This window comes from Mus caroli, unplaced genomic scaffold (genome assembly GCF_978045245.1).
Source record: "Mus caroli unplaced genomic scaffold, Mus_caroli_1 scaffold_12, whole genome shotgun sequence".
In the NCBI taxonomy this organism is placed as follows: Eukaryota; Metazoa; Chordata; class Mammalia; order Rodentia; family Muridae; genus Mus; species Mus caroli.
The window spans coordinates 61304303-61320702 of NW_028227267.1; the positions used below are offsets into that span (position 1 = coordinate 61304303).

The 16400-nt window shown below is 47.0% G+C and overlaps 1 protein-coding gene across 4 annotated transcripts in view; it reads right to left on the bottom strand.

The window, feature by feature from the left end:
- The window catches only part of Extl3 (exostosin like glycosyltransferase 3), a 93272-nt gene that overhangs the window by 34637 nt on the left and 42235 nt on the right, over positions 1-16400 (bottom strand). For 2 of the 4 annotated variants that reach the window (XM_021181877.3, XM_021181876.3), the window contains exon 1: positions 12567-12870. The exons of the other annotated variants lie outside the window; for them this stretch is intronic. The gene's annotated coding sequence lies outside the window, so the exon portion shown is untranslated. Of the gene's footprint in view, positions 1-12566; positions 12871-16400 lie in introns of those variants that run through there. 4 annotated transcript variants of the gene reach the window in all.

Here is a 16400-nt window from a genome sequence, read left to right on the forward strand (position 1 = left end):
TCTTTGGGGTTGTTTATTTCTGAGAAACCTATGGGCACCCATCTAGAACGGTCTGTTGGACAGATAGCCCGGCTTTATTATCGGCCTTCTGTTTCATGTCAATTTCTCAACCTAGAGATTCTCGACACCACACAGCAATGATAAATGTGAACACAGAATCCACAGACAGGAAAACCACAGCCGTGCTTTCTTGGTGGCCCTTTCCTCCTCCTGACAAACCACAGGCCAGGGTAAGAGAGACATCTGTGTGCCTGTGGTAGAGGCTCTCTGTCCCATACTGCTTCCCTGAAGATCTATTCTCTCAACATGGTATCCCAATCCTACTGCTCACAAACTCCAGAGCTTCTCCTCATCTTTGAGAAAGTACAAACAAGCCCAAGTCACTAACACTGACCACCCCCTCGGGTGAGGCCACCCCAGCCTACTGACCAGATCCTTAGACTCTTAGCCCCTGCTTCCTACCCCACCCCCACCCCCACCCCCACCCCCCACTTGACTGCTTTAAAGAGAAGTTACCTCTCTCTGGACTGCACAACACAATATAGATTCTAAAGGGGAAACACATATGTTGTTTGCCAAAGGCAGAGGCTTCCCTTACCCACGCAGACATGCTTACAAAACTAGGACACCGTATGTTCTCTTTTGCAACCTGATTTTTCTTTTCACTTCTATTAAGAGCTGTTAAGTCAGACATGGTGGCACATGCCTGTGATTCGGAAGCAGTAGAATCAAGACTTCAAGGACAGGGCTGAAGTCACAGCTTATCGAAGGACCCAAGTTTGGTTCCCAAGTCAGCGGCCCACAATGGACTACAGAACTCTAGGACCAGAGGATCCAAATGTCCTCTTCTTGGATTCTGAAGGCACTGTATTCACACGCACACAGAGACACACACATATACACACAATTCTAAAAAGTAATAAAAAATAAATTTTAAAAATAGTTCAAGGTTGGCTAGAGAGATGGCTCATTGGTTAAGAGCACTGACTGCTCTTCCAAAGGTCCTGAGTTCAATTCCCAGCAACCACATGGTGGCTCACAACCATCTGTAATGAGTGCCGATGAACTCTTCTGGTGTGTCTGAAGAAAGCAAGAGTGTACTCATACATAAAATAAACAATCTTAAAAAAAAAAATTCAAGGTCACCCTTAGCTACACAGCCAATTTAAGGTCCTCCAGAGTTTAAAAAAGAAAATAAAACCCCTGTTCTCCTACCCTGAGACATCCTACCACAAAAGCACTAGCAGTTAAAACATTATCCCCCCACAGGCATTAGTAGTTGAATACCCACCCACAGGAAAAGGCCTTGCACTAGTGCAGCCCTTCTGTGTGCTAGGTAAGCACCAGGCAGATGCTTCTAGTTTCCATAACGATCAAGGCCTTCCTGAGCATTTCTGCATAGAGCCAGCACGTGTTTCCATGTACAGCTAGCTGCTCAGTTAGAAAGAATGTCTTGCTATTTACTAAATCATTGTTTACTAGGAAGAGGATCATACATTTCCAAGGAACAGAATCCAGGCTTCCACTTACCAGCACTCACTGGTAATGGTGACAGGTGGGTAGAACTCAGTTACCTCTTAGCTCACCACATCTCCTATCAGCTGTCTGGTCAAAGCTAGAAGACCAGGACTGGGCAAAGAGGAAGGGACCCAGAGCCATCTGTCCTCCGTACTAAGTGGAAGTTAAGAGTATGGAAGAATTCTCTCTCTCTTCTCCCAGAGAATGATAGGGAAACATACTCTACCACTAGAAGAGCCACACCAAGCAGGTATAAAGAAGAAAAAGACTCCATATACAAGCCACTATAAATCTTACAGATTCCATAGAACTTCCCAACTACAAAGGACAACTGCCAAATCTCTAGACTCCCATTAGACTCGTTAGAATTATTTGGTTCAAAACTAAGGTCATTACTTCAACAGATTATTCAACCCGATCAGAAACTCTTTAGAGAAACTGAATTTTTTTCCTCTCTAGTTTTTAAAACTGCCTCAGAGAGATGGCAGCTATCACTAAAATACTCATCAAACTCTCAGCTGACACTGTCATCTCTAGGCAAATGTGACATTTACAGCCTGTTCTCCTGTCACCTCTTTCCCTGTCATCTATTCCTACGCCCTTATCACCTCCTACTTCCTCCTCTGTCACCTCCCCATCATATCACCTCCTTTTCTTTGTCTCCATCTTCTCTTTGTCTCTTTTCTGTCACCCCCATCACTTCCTCCTCTGTTGCCTCCTTCTTTCCTCTACCACCTCTTCTCCTCTCTGTCTCTGTCTGTCTCTCTCTCTCTCTCTCACTTTCTCTCTCACACACACAAACACACACACACACACACACACACAGCCCTGTCACCTCCTCTGTAGCTACCTTCTCCTCTAGCATTCCTTAGCATTCAGCCAGCTCCTGAATTGGCAGGAATATTATTCTGCTCTATCAGGACCTTGCTTTTAAGAGTTTAAGATATATTCATATCCCAACCATTCTACTTGACTTTTCTTCTTTTAAGACTAAAGCTCTGAGTCGAAGCTGGGCATGGGGCTCATGCCTTTAGTCCCAGCACTGGAGAGGCAGAAGTAGGTGAATCTTTGTGAATCCAAGGCCAGCCTGGTCTACAGAGCAAGTTCCAGAACAGCCAGAACCACAGCTACACAGAGAAACCCAGTCTGGAAAAACAAAAAGAGAATAAAGCTCTTGTTTTCTAGGATACTTTGGGACATCTGTTTACTTAGATCTGTTTAGTGTCTTTCAACAGTTATATCCTAACAAGCTGGGGAGGGTGAGGAGAGAACAAAGAGGACGTGGAGGAAATGATTTCAAGACACTCACCAGATGTGCCTGTTCACTTGGGTTGCCCTTCCAGGTGTTGCCAAGTGAAACCTTGCATGTGCTTAATATGGCTCTCAATAATTGTGAGCCAACACTTCCCAAGTGCTCCGTGTGTGCCAGGTTAAGTCTATACATTCCTCAATACACCACCTTAATCATCCAATAATCACACAGGTCGATGCCACTACACCATGTACACAAGGAAGCCAAAGCACGGTGTCCACTACAATGTACTTACCAAGGCAGCCTGTCTGATTCAGGTTGCAACCATTGTGCTAAACTGCCTGTGACACTCATCTAAGGCAGAGAGTCGCATGTCCCATAGGCATACACAACAGGATGATGGCTACACCCTCCATGACTGTGCTCATGCACTATATATAACCACACTGATTAGAGCCACGACTCTCTTCAGCTTTACAGTGTTTCTTTACTAAAAGAGAAAATGATAGATCAGTGTATCTTTACCTGTGCACCCAAGACCTACCTACGTATCCACCCATACAGGACTATTTTCTTTTTCCTATTTCAGCCAAAATTGCCTCATCGAGCAGGAGAATTCTATCACAACCCAACACAGGTTCTCTACACATCCTGACCGTGGCCATGAGACCTGACTTTTTTTTTGAAGGCTGCTGGCAAGTGAATCAATGTAATTAAAGCCAACTACAGAAGACAGCTCTGCACCTAGACTGAAGCAGAAAGCCAGCAACAACACGGCACCCACGGTTCCTTCACCTCTGCGGCGCCAGGCACGCACGCTCCAGACAACACAGCCCGCACTATCGATCGTTTCAGAAGCCACTTGGGGGCTCCCATTATTTCTGCTTTACAGACAAAGATGTGGTAAATCGTGGAGGTTAGGAAAGTTGTTTAAGACACTATAACCAAAAACTGTGGAGCCAGACACAAGCCAGGATCTGAGGGACCTGCACTCTGCACTCAGCTTCTCACTCGCCTACTATCTGTCTCCTGGCAAGAAATACTCTGTTGCTATTTCTTTTACTTGGTAAGTATGTATCGTTTTTGTAATTAAAAAACAAACAAAAAACTAGGCCTGGCAGTGCACTCGTGTAGTCCTAGCACTCAGGAGGCTCAAGCAAAGGACAGCGAGTTGGAGGCCAGCCTGAGCAGGACAACAAACAAGAGGAAAGGGAGGTGGGGAGACAGGGAAGTATTTTGTTGCAAGCTTTTAAAGTGTGTCATGGTTGACAGTCCAGTAAATAATGTGATGATTATCTAGGGAGGGGGGACAACGACGACAGATTTCTATGACTAACCAGAATAAAAAAGTCCCAGATGAATTTAAAAAGAAAAATTGTCACAAATGAACCATACGAAAAGGAAAACATGCCTGTCACCTTAGCTCAAGTTGAACATGGCTACTTTTCTAGGAATCCAAGCAAACGCACAGCGGTGCACCCACAGAAGTTAAACACACAGCAGTTAGCACACCCACAGGAGTTAAACACACCTGACTACCTGTGAATCAAAGGACTGTGTGTTGGGGGCTGGGGGGATGATCAAAAGGCTCTGGTCTCATCTGACCAGAGTTTAAAAGGGAAAAACATTAAAGTGGTCAAAGAATAAAGACAAGAAGTTGCTAACTGAAAGGGCCGAGGGGAAGTCAAGCAAGCATGTTCCAGCCAAACAAACTTTCCACCAGTGAATCAGCAAAGGACTGAACAGTACCCAGTACTTCTCAGAATCTGGTCCCATGCCTTTTGGAACACAGTCTGGCAAACGGAGGCTGTCCTGACCCCCAGCTCCACTTCCAGAAAGCCTTAAGAGTCATGACTAGGAAAACAATGACCCGCAAGAAGCTCAAACGCTAAGGTGAAGTTCAGAGCACTGGGGGCCACACAGGTATGGTAGGTGTTAGTTACCTGTGAGCGGTGATGAAACTCCTAACTTTTCCTAGCTTTAACTCAACAGTTTCACTTTCTAGGGCTAGATTCTAGGTGATAAAGACCTATACACAAGCTGTAAACACCTCAGCATTCTTCCTACAATAGATACAACAAAACACCCAGAAAGCTGCGTACAGCTACATGTAAATATGATCTTACTTCTATGGACATCAGACTGCAAACTTCTCAATAATTTTAAGATGGGACACAGTTACAATGCTATATTAGTGGTAAAATAACATTCAGAACCATGTATGTGAATGGAAAAATACTCAGATGCAAAACACCAACTGTGGCTCTTACAAAGCTAGGCAGAATTTTTGCTTTCTTCCTATTTCCCTCCCTTCCCCCCCCCCAAAATCCTAGCACTTGAGAGGCAGAGCAGGTGCATCCCTGTGAGTCTGAGGGCAGCCTGGTCTACATAGTGTATTCCAGGGCAACTAGCGTTATACTGTAAGACCTTGCCCCAACCCCCACACAAAAAAAATTATAAATAATTTTTTTAAAAAATTCCATGTGAAGCAGGCTAGCCCCAAACTTATGACAATCCTCCTGCCTCTGCCTTTATCTCCCGAGTGGTGGAATCACAGACCTCTTATGTCTTTTTCCCCAAGCATATTTCTGAAAGTGAGAGAGACGTGTGGGAAGGAAGCAGTTTAATAGGGTCTCCAGGTGTTCGTCTGTGGTGTGACAGAGACTTAATTGATCCTTCTAAGGCTTCCATTTCTCAAGAACACGGGACTTTCCCTTTCTTCTGTGGCCCGCATAACGGCTACCATTAGTACCCTGGCGCTGACTCGTGGTGAGACACAGAGCTGAAGCAAAAGCTGGCTTACCGGTTTGTAAACCAGCTTGTGACTCTTGAGAGCAGAATTCTGCCCTTGCTTTATCACCGGCATCTTCTGACTCACCAGCCCTTCAAGGCCTCCTCCTGACTCCTAAGCTCTTGGCACCTTTTGGGTTTGGGGGCAGAATCTATGTAACCCAGGCTAACCTCAAACTCCTGATGACCCGGGGATCACAGTCACCACGCCCTTCTTCACCCTTCCTAACTCCTAAAGGGAACAGCTCGAGTAGCTGGCCTTCGTGTCCTCCAGACACTAGGACTTGACTGACAAGCACCTTGCCCATGAAATGCCCAGATGGTCACATGGTTTGGTTTGGTTTTTTTTATTGGAAGAACAGATGCCATTGTGTCAAGTGATGACACCAAGGCTCCAGACCTCCGTCCCACCTCACTTTCCTTTTAGCACCCCTTCCCCACCCCACCCCTACTTTCCATGGAGTCCATTAATAACAAGTTTGGGGCCTTATCTACTGTTTTCTTCCTCCCAAGACACAGTGCTCTGGGTATTTTACAACTAAGAAATAAAGGAAGTCATGCTGAGAAGGGTCAGTCACGCCTGGGAGAAAATCCAAGATACAAAGAGCTATCAGCTGGATTTCTGCAGAGGAAATCCAATATAGATAAAGACAAAGCACACACTTTGATCTCCAACTGCATGGGAATGACTGCATCTAGCTGAGCAGGGGCCGAGGCACTGGCAGGTCAGACTCCAGCTACTGCCATCAGTGCAGCAAGGACAATCCAACCACTTAGGAAGAGCCCATTGCCTTGAATTTGGTTTTCCTTTTTTAAAAGAACAAAAAACAAAGCAGAGGGTGGGTGGGGGAGTGAAAGGCAAAAGTGTCCTCAGCACTGGTGCCGAATTCTGCGACCTGTGCTGAGAGCCACGCCGAAGGAAGGCCATGAACTGAAGAGCAGGGGCCTCAAAAGCTGGCAAGGGGATTTTAAAACCTTCAAATAAGAAACTGCTGGTGGAAATGGAATGCTTTGTGTACAGCAGAGGCCTTACGAGTCACACAGACAGACAGACAGACAGACAGACAACTGAAGTTGGCCAGGAAAGAGAGCAAAAATGCAGAGTCTGTCGACACCTATGCCATTTGCTGTCATCACATGGAAGTTAAACACAAACCAACGCTACAACCATTTCCTCAGAACAAGACAAAACCAGTGATTTTTAACACAAAATCTGCCTGTTTCTAAATGCTGGCTTCTGCATAAGGTGCAAGTCTTACTTGATTCAAACCACCACCAGCATGTAGCCTGTGTCATAGCGACGAAGCAGACACCGTGACTGTCTCCTCACAGTTGCAATTTTTCTATGCAGTCCGAAATGATGACACTTGGGAGACAAAATAAACAGCTGGATCTAAGAAAATACCTTCTGGCCTGAGTCAAAGGTTGGGATGGTGACATCGCTGTAAGAGTTTAGATGCAGGGCTGGAGAGATGGCTTAGCGGTTAAGAGCATGGACTGAGTTGAAATCCCATTACAGATGGTTGTGAGCATGGTGGCTCACAACCATCTGTAATGAGATCTGATGCCCTCTTCTGGTGTGTCTGAAACAGCTACAGTGCACTTATGTATAATCAATAAATAAATCTTTAAAAAAAAAAAAAGAGGGGGCTGGTGAGATGGCTCAGTGGGTAAGAGCACCCGACTGCTCTTCCGAAGGTCCAGAGTTCAAATCCCAGCAACCACATGGTGGCTCACAACCATCCGCAACGAGATCTGGTGCCCTCTTCTGGAATGTCTGAAGACAGCTACAGTGTACTTACATATAATGAATAAATAAATCTTTAAAAAAAAAAAAAAAAAAAAAAGAGTTTAGATGCATACAGGTCAGTAAATACTTCCGACCGGTTTAACAGCCTTACCACCTCCTCTGTATAGCTTCAGTGTCAGGTCTCCTGGGCATTCAGTCTTTCACTACCTGCCAATCCTCAGCACCACACACACACACACACACACACACACACACACACACACACGTCAGCCTGTTAGTGTCTAGTCTCCTATCTCTCAGTGTCTGGGTTTTTAGATTTATTTCACTTTTTTATTCTATGAGTATTTTGCCTGAAAGTATGCCTATGCACCACATACAGCCCTGGTGCTTGCAGAGGTCGGAGGAGGGCACCAATCCTCTGAAACTGGAGTTACTGATGGCTGTGAGCCACCATGTGGGTGCTAGGAACCAAACCTGAAAGAGCAACAAGGAACTCTTCTTAGCTGAGCCATCTCTGCAGCCCCTCAGTGACTCTGAAGAATAAATTCTTTAATTTTTTAAAATGACTTTTGCTTATTTTTATCTTATATGCACCGAGGTTTTGCTGCATATGTATCTGTGTGAGGGTCTCAGATTCCCCTGAAGCTGGAGTTACAAACAGTTGTGAGCTACCACGCAGGTGCTGGGAATTGAACCCAGGTCCTCAGAAAGAGCAGCCACTGCTCTTTTAACAGCTGAGCCATCTCTCCGTCCCCTAAAGAATAAATTCTATAGAAGAAAAGAACACACAAAAAAAAAACCGGGCATGGTGGCACACACCTTTCATCCCAGCACTTGGGAGGCAGAGGCAGGCGGATTTCTGAGTTCAAAGCCAGCCTTGTCTACAAAGTGAGTTCCAGGGGAGCCAGGGCTACACAGAGAAACCCTGTCTCAAAAAAAAAAAAAAAAAAAAAACCAACCCCCCTCCCCCCAAAAAAGAAAAGAACACAAAAATGGCAAAGAACTTATACAACAATTAAAAACACTATTTTAATCCATCACAGTGTTTATAGTTTTAATTTATATTTATTTTTTTTAAAGATTTATTATTTTTATTTATTTATTTTTGTTTTGTTTTGTTTTTGAATTTTTCGAGACAGGGTTTCTCTGTGTAGCCCTGGCTGTCCTGGAACTCACTTTGTAGACCAGGCTGTCCTCGAACTCAGAAATCCGCCTGCCTCTGCCTCCCAAGTGCTGGGATTAAAGGCATGCGCCACCACTGCCCGGCTATTTATTTTTAAAGATTTATTTATTTCATGAAGACCCTGTCACTGTCCTCAGACACACCAGAAGAGGGAGGGCATCAGATCCCCATTACAGATGGTTGTGAGCCACCATGTGGTTGCTGGGAATTGAACTCAGGACCTCTGGAAGAGCAGACTGTGCTCATAACTGCCAAGCCAGGTCTCTAGCCCCTTAAATTTATTTTTAAACATTTATTATTTGTGTGTCTGTGTACGTTACAAGGAGGTCAGAAGGGTGTTGAGCCAGGAGATCTAGGCTGCTGTGAACAACCTGATGTGGGTGCTGAGGAACTGAGCCTGAATCCTCTACAAGAACAATGTGTGCTCTTATCCACGGAGCCATTTCTCCAGGCCCATGTGCTTACACAGTTCAGCGGTCGTGTTACATAGACTGTGGGCATATTCCCAACCTATTTCTGTTTTATATTCCTCCCTTGGGCTATGAAATATTTCTGTTGAGAAAAATATTTAAAAGAAGTTGGGAACACTTCAGATGATAACATGTGAGGGGACAAGATTACAGGGTAAAGTGTCCACAAAGCAGCTGTCAATCATTGACATGGCCAGTCAGTCTCCAAGTTACGGGGCCCAGTCCAATGGAAGAAGACGCAAACTGCGCTGACTCTTTAGAGCAGACACTGGGCTTCCTAGACCACATGCTTTTCCACACTTTACTGCCCACACAGACTTGATCTCTGGGATACATGCAGGTATCAACTACTAAACAGATTAGATTCTACACTGTATTATGTATGTGCTGCTCTCCTTTGTATGGCTCCATCCTTGGGATGTTATTTTTTTTTTTAGATGTATTTATTATTATACGTAACTACATGGTAGCTGTCTTCAGACTGCACCAGAAGAGGGTGTCAGATCCTGTTACGGGTGGTTGTGAGCCACCATGTGGCAGCTGGGATTTGAACTCAAGACCTTTGGAAGAGCAGTCAGTGCTCTTACCTACTGAGCCGTCTCACCAGCCCCCATCCTTGGGATTTTAATGGGTCATTTGGATGCCTCTGAGCAATACCCTACACCACACATTATGGACTATATAGAGGAGCCACACTATTAAATGAGTCTCTCTGTCCCTCTGCACCTCAAGGCTACAAATTTGTTTTTTTTGTTTTTTTGTTTTTTTTTAAGAAGATGGCTCAGCGGGTAAGAGAACTGACTGTTCTTCCAGAGGTCCTGAGTTCAATTCCCAGCAACCACACGGTGGCTCACAACCATCCGTAATGGGATCTGATGCCCTCTTCTGGTGTGTGTCTGAAGACAGCTACAGTATACTCGTATAAATAAAAATAAATTTTAATAGAGATTTCTTTTTTTAAGAGATCCAGCTTCTTTTACACCTACTTATATCACCCAAGACACCTGAAAGACTGCAAACACAAAAGGTGCGTCTAAGAGGTTCAGGCAGGAGAAGACAATGCTCACACGTTAGTCTACCTCTGTCCTTGAGTTCTCGACTTCATCTGCACACAATCTGCTATTTCATGGAACCTATAACACGTGGAAAGTCTTTCCCGTTTGCTCAGCTGTCCCGTTATCACAGATTCTCAAAGGGAGCAGATACCAAAAGTAAAAGGAAATGAATGTAAATAAAATTTTTGTTGGTTGGCTTATTTTTTGACATAGGCCTCGTGTAACCTAGGTTGGCTCCAAACTCTCCTATGTAGCTAACGATGACCTTGGACTCCTGGTACACCTAGCCAGCGCTGGTTTCAGGCATGTGCTACTAGAACCTGCCTGGAAAGAAACAACTCACCAAGAACTTTCTCAACTCAACTTAGTTCTCCAGCAAATATTATTGCGTAGTTTTAGAACTTTTGATGGAAGAGCCTTGGTTCTTTTTTTTTTTTTTTTTTTTTTTGGTTTTTTCGAGACAGGGTTTCTCTGTGTAGCCCTGGCTGTCCTGGAACTCACTTTGTAGACCAGGCTGGCCTCCAACTCAGAAATCCACCTGCCTCTGCCTCCCAAGTGCTGGGATTAAAGGCGTGCAGCCTTGGTTCTTAGTCCTTGCTTCCCACTGAACTATGTACAGAGACAATTAGAGCCGCATCAGGACTCCATCTGGTGAGACACTCTTATTTCTAATACCTTATTTTACTTTAAACAATACCTTTAACCCCTCTCCAGTTACCACCAAAGCAAAGGCTGTAGCTCAATGGTAGAGGGTGTGCCGTACGGCATGTGGGAAGCCCTGGGTTCCACAGGTAAAGAAGCGAACCGACTCAGTCACTCAACTGACAGGGCCTGCTTCACTCCTTCCCCACCTCTCACTGACCTTTCCCACTAGGCTAGAGATCATGACTTATAGCAGGCTGGCCTGGAACTCTTGGTGAGCCTCTTGCTTGCCTACACACCCCACAACCCTGGCCCAGCGCCTTCACACAGCACAGTGTTTTCCAACCTGCACACTTCCATCTGAAAGCTACTAGCCTATTTTAGACCATTTTTCTCTCCCACCTGGTTACTGAGGTCTTTTCACTCACAGGCAAAAAACAAAGCTCTCAGACCTAATCACTAAGAGATTCCAACAGACATCAGGTACTTAATAATGGTTTTTCTTCTAGAAAGTGAGGATGAGAGAACATACACACACACACGCGCACACACACACAAGCTTTTTGTGAGTTCTACCATCACCTTTGGTGTCCAAACCTGTGTCTCAAGAATTCTGAAGATGCTAGGTCTGGATTTGGTGGCTCCAGCTTTATAATCCCAACACTGCAGAGGCTGAAGCAACAGGCGCACCAAGAACTCCAGGTCAGCCTGGGCTACAAAGTGACCCTATCTCCAACAACCAAACCAAACAAAAAAAACCTACACACAATTCTTAAAGCCACAATTCTAGATCTCCTCCAGAAAGCATTTAGACTAATGTCAACTCTTCAAGCTCTTCAGGCTCACCACGGGCAAAGATCTGGAAACCCTCACAGGAAATGGATATGTTCAACACACCAAGTAAGAGTTTAAGAAAGTGGTTTTTCTTTCATTACGATTTATATAAAAGTCCTCTGCTGGAATAAGCTGTTGAGAAAGTCTAGTTTCACTCAAGATTATCAATGCCCCAGGGAGGAACCACCATCCCAGACTCTACAGAGAGTTATAGTCACTGAGTCAGAGGGGAAAGCTAACTGTTGAGCAATAGACAGGAACTTCCAAGCCTGCTTGGATGGATGGATGGATGGATGGATGGATGGGGAGGAAGGAAGGGTAAAGAGAGGGGGTCAAGAAATCCAGCCTTGAAATGCCAGACTCTCCAAGAGGAACAAGAACAAGACAAAAGTGAAGAACCGCTTAATGCCACCTCTTAAATCACATATTGACTTTCCTCTTCCCCAAAAGAAGAGGATCTATTAAAGGCCTTGAGAATTTAAAGAGCAGCGATCCAGGCTGGGGCTGATACCCATCGACTTTCAGTGGGCTCAGGGCCGTGGATATCTCAACAGAGGCTAAGCAGCTGCTCACTACTGACTAGGACAAGCTCTCGGGTGCTGCCCAGCTTCTCAGGCTCTGACCTGGGGCTGTCGCCAACAGAACAGTCACTCCATGTGGGGCGTCACGGGGACCCCCATCCCTCAGCTGTGGCACACCCCGGCCCCGGGAGGACACAGAGCACAGCAACACCTGAACCCCTGGCAGGAAGTGGCCACCTGGAGAGAAGAGCCCGACGGGCAGCAGCGCGCAGCTGTGCCGAGAGAAGCGGCCAGATGTGGGAGTGATCGCGGGGAGCTGAAGGCTGCGCTTCCACGGGAGATGTTCCCGTGGGCCGCTAGTGCCCGGCCCCAGCGGAGCGAGGCCCCCGCGCGGGGCAGGCCTACCCGGCTGCGCCGCCGCCGCAGCTCCCAGGCACCGCCGCTCGTGCCCCCGCCCGCTACGGCCGCAAGCTCAAGGTTGCCCGGTGCTTCCCACCAGCCTTTCCAGCCCTTCCCGGGTCCTCAGGCTTCCCTGCCGCCCAGACTCCTACCGGCTTCCAGTCAGGGACGAGCCACCGCCGTTGCCTGCGTGAAAGTCCGCTTCCCACAAGCCGCTCTGGCCGCCGGCTGCGCGCCTCCCAGGCCGCGCCGGATCCTCCACTCCCCCTGCCGGCCGGCGGCCATTTCCGACCGGCGCCGGCGGAACTTGCCGAAGATGGGCCGGAAACGGCCGAACCCGCGTCTGCCCAGCGAGAGGAAAGCGCAGAGATGTTCGTGACTTTCCGGACGCGTCCGAAGGCACAGGCGGAGGGGGGCGGTGGGCTCTGCCCTCCAGGATCCCAGGCGCAGGCTGGGTGCTAGTGATTGTGAGAAGGTCCAGGAGCCTAGAGGAGAGGCCCCACTAATCTGGGTAACCCTCAACCTAAAAATAAGCCCATGCTCCGATGGGGTACCCCGTGCTAGCAATGACCCACAGTTCTGAAACACTTTTAAATATTTAGCTGCAAATAAAGGGCGGGGCTGAGTGGATGCTTAGGAGGAAAAAAATCCCTGGCTTTGCAAAACAGATTAATCAACCTTGCAAGTTATGGGCTAAAAGGAATATCTTTTAAATACTTTAAAGCCAGGCCCTGTGGTTTGGGAATTGGGAAGACCCTTCGACTACAGAGAGAGAATACAGAAAGAATGGGGGGGGATAAGGAGGGGCCTCAGAGGGGGCGGAGAGAGGCGGGGGGTGCAGGGGGGGGGAGAAGGGAAGGAAAGAGGGAGGAGATAGGATCAATCTTAAAAGTGGCACGAGGTCACCAGAGTTAATTTAGAAAACAGTTCAAAATCATCTATTAAAACAATAGTATAGTCTAAAGTCAGATTGCTTCGATGTATTTATTTGAGTCCCCCAAAACAAGGCTATTGCCCCAAGGCTTCCTCCACAGAGTCCAGACACACCCGGCTAGGTTGGCTCATTTCCATCCCTGTGCTTGGGTGGTCTGTTACTTTAAGGAGAACTGCGCCCCAGAGATGGTTTCACAGCTGCTGACCCTTCCACCTGCCCTTCTTGGGAGCACCCAGACCCAGTGCTTCGGACAGGGAGGCTGAGAAAACAGGATTCCACTCCCACGGCAGACGGTTTGAGTTAACCATTCCCTTTGCAGAACAAAACATTTTTAAAACCCTGACAGTCGATTTTCTGGAGCAGTCTCCTTCTCCTGATCTCTCTACCCATCTCCAAGTCAGGCTCCGCTCTTTCCCTCATCTATCCTATTTTACTGTCTTGTACCTATGATAAAACACCACGACCAAAAGCAACTTGGGGAGGAAAGGGTTTATTAGGCGTACACATCTCAGTCACAGTTTATTATTGAAAGAAGCCAAAGCAGAAACTTTAAAGCCTTGGAGGCAGAAATTGAAACAGAGGCCATGACGTTAGGCTGTTCACTGGCTCATTCCCCATGGCTGGCTCAGTTTTCTTTTTTTTTTTACACTAGAGACCACCTGCCCAAGGGTGGCTCTGTGCATAATAGGCTGGGTCTGCCCCAGACTTGCCCACAGGCCAATCTGATAGATGAGTTTCTCCCTTCCCCCCTCCCCTCCTCCCTCTCACCACTTGGGGGAGAACATTTTGAGGTCTCCTTCTACATGGCTATTCTGGAACTCACTATGTAGACCCGGCTGACCTGAAACTCACAAAGATCTGCCTGCCTCTGCTGGGATAAAAGGCACATGCTACCCACCCATACCTAAGGTTCCCTCTTCTCAGAAGATCCTAGCTTGTGTCAAGTTGACAACAACTTACCATTGAACCATCTTTCCTCCTTACCTTTTTGGGGCCATGTAATACTCCTCTCTCCTACTGATGAGCGCAGGAAGTAGAAATTGACTAGACAAGGCGGGGGCGCAGGAAGTGATCGGCCTTTTCTTGGCTAAAGGCTGGAAATAGGTCAAAGATGCCACAAGTGCCTAAGCCAAGTGCCACCAGGCTGGAGAGGCCAGGAAGGAGGTCGTCGTCTCCTACCCCTTTCCTGGACGCCATACTGAGGCTGTGACCCAAACTGCAAGGACCTCGACACCTGGCATGAAAGCTGAACTGAGTAACTCATCCTCTTTCCTGCCTCCATCCTTAACGCCCAATTAACTTGCAGGCAGTGACGCTCAGTGGGGTCCCAGCCCCCCCCGGGGGGGGGAGGACCCTTCCCATTGGACAGGAGCGCCTCTGTCTTTCTCTCCCAACAGTGGGTTTTTGTTTTTTCCCACCTAAATCTCACCCCCTCTGTGGTACATGAATTTCATTCTTTGAATTTGGGAAACGAGAACCCGAAAGCATCTGGCTTGGGGTGGTTTTGATGGCGGTTGAGTTTCCAGGATCCTCCCCTCTCAAGCTAAGCACGGAAGAGCCGAGAAAGGATATCCCTGTATCGATATTTTCTTTGCCATTCACACCAGCCTCTTCCTCTCTCTCTCTCTCTTTTTTTTTTTTTGATTTTTCGAGACAGGGTTTCTCTGCATAGCCCTAGCTGTTCTGGAACTCACTTTGTAGACCAGGCTGACCTCGAACTCAGAAATCTGCCTGCCTCTGCCTGTGCTGGGATTAAAGGCGTGCGCCACCACACCCGGCTTCCTCTCTCTCGTTAAGGAGAAACAAACACACACCCCAAATCTCTACCTGCACCACTGACATATCAAAATATAATGACTTCCTTTTTTTGTTTTTTGAGACATGTCAGGGAAGTAGGAACAAACTTTATGAACTGGAGAACTGAAAAATGGAGAAAGCTTTGTCTGTTCGGCTTGAACTTCCCTTCAGCAGTTCATCTAACTTGGCTTTCTTCCAGAGATGTGTAGCGGCAGCAGTGGCAGCAGCAGCGGCAGCAGCAGGAAGAGCCCGGCAATGGGACAGGATAGGAGGCAAGGTAAGAATTTCCAGGGGTTGGTTCATCTCCATTCTGGCAAGAGCAGACTTGCAGATAACAGCTGCCTGGTGGACTTAGTCATCCAGTGGACCTCAGTAACACAACACATTGCTGCTTCTACCTCTGGCTGACTTGATTTTACCTGTACCTAAGCTTTAGGGAGAAAAAGGAGGTCCCTGTGAAACTTACTGGACATTATATCTCACTGCTGCTCTCTGGTCGTCACCCAGGACCTCTCAACCTCGTCAGTCTCCTGCCCAGCTCCTTCTAAAAGGTGTGCCAACCCGGCAGTGTGACTCTGGCTTTCCCTAACACTTCTTGCCACTGTAAGCGGTTGCTGGTTATCAGTTCCATCGACAGCAGTTCCCCCGCTGCAGGACTCCACTCCTTGTTTTGCAGTGGCGCCCTAGATACCATCACAGCCACAACATCCCCCAAATTCATATTTTATGAATACTTAATTGCCAGGCAGTAGGTTACACCCTTTACATGCCCGAGGCCTCATTTTAGTCTGGCTAGGAATTACCACCCTACAGAGGGGAAAATGAAACTCCAGGAAGCAGAGGCCTGGGACCACAGAGAGCACAGCAGAGTCCACGACTCAAAACCATCCTGACCTGGAACCCCACATTCTTGACCAAAACAATCTAGGTAATCCACCAGGATGTTAAATTTACTATTTCTCATAGTGCCTTCGTTTCTATCCCTTCCTCCTGGGTCTACCAGAATGTCCTGGTTTATAACCACTTTACCTTCATCTTTCCCAAGACAGGAACTCCAAACCTGGCATAAGCCTCACTGTTTCTCTTTACACTTACATCCAGTTACCAAGACCTAAAGCCTTGACCTCAGGGTCTCCACCACCCATCTTTCAAAAATTCTAGTGCCTGACCCTGGGTCAAGTCCTTTTATTCTTCCTATGGACTTAGCTCTTCACCAAAATTTATGGCTCAAAAAGCTTTATCATATTCACAGTGT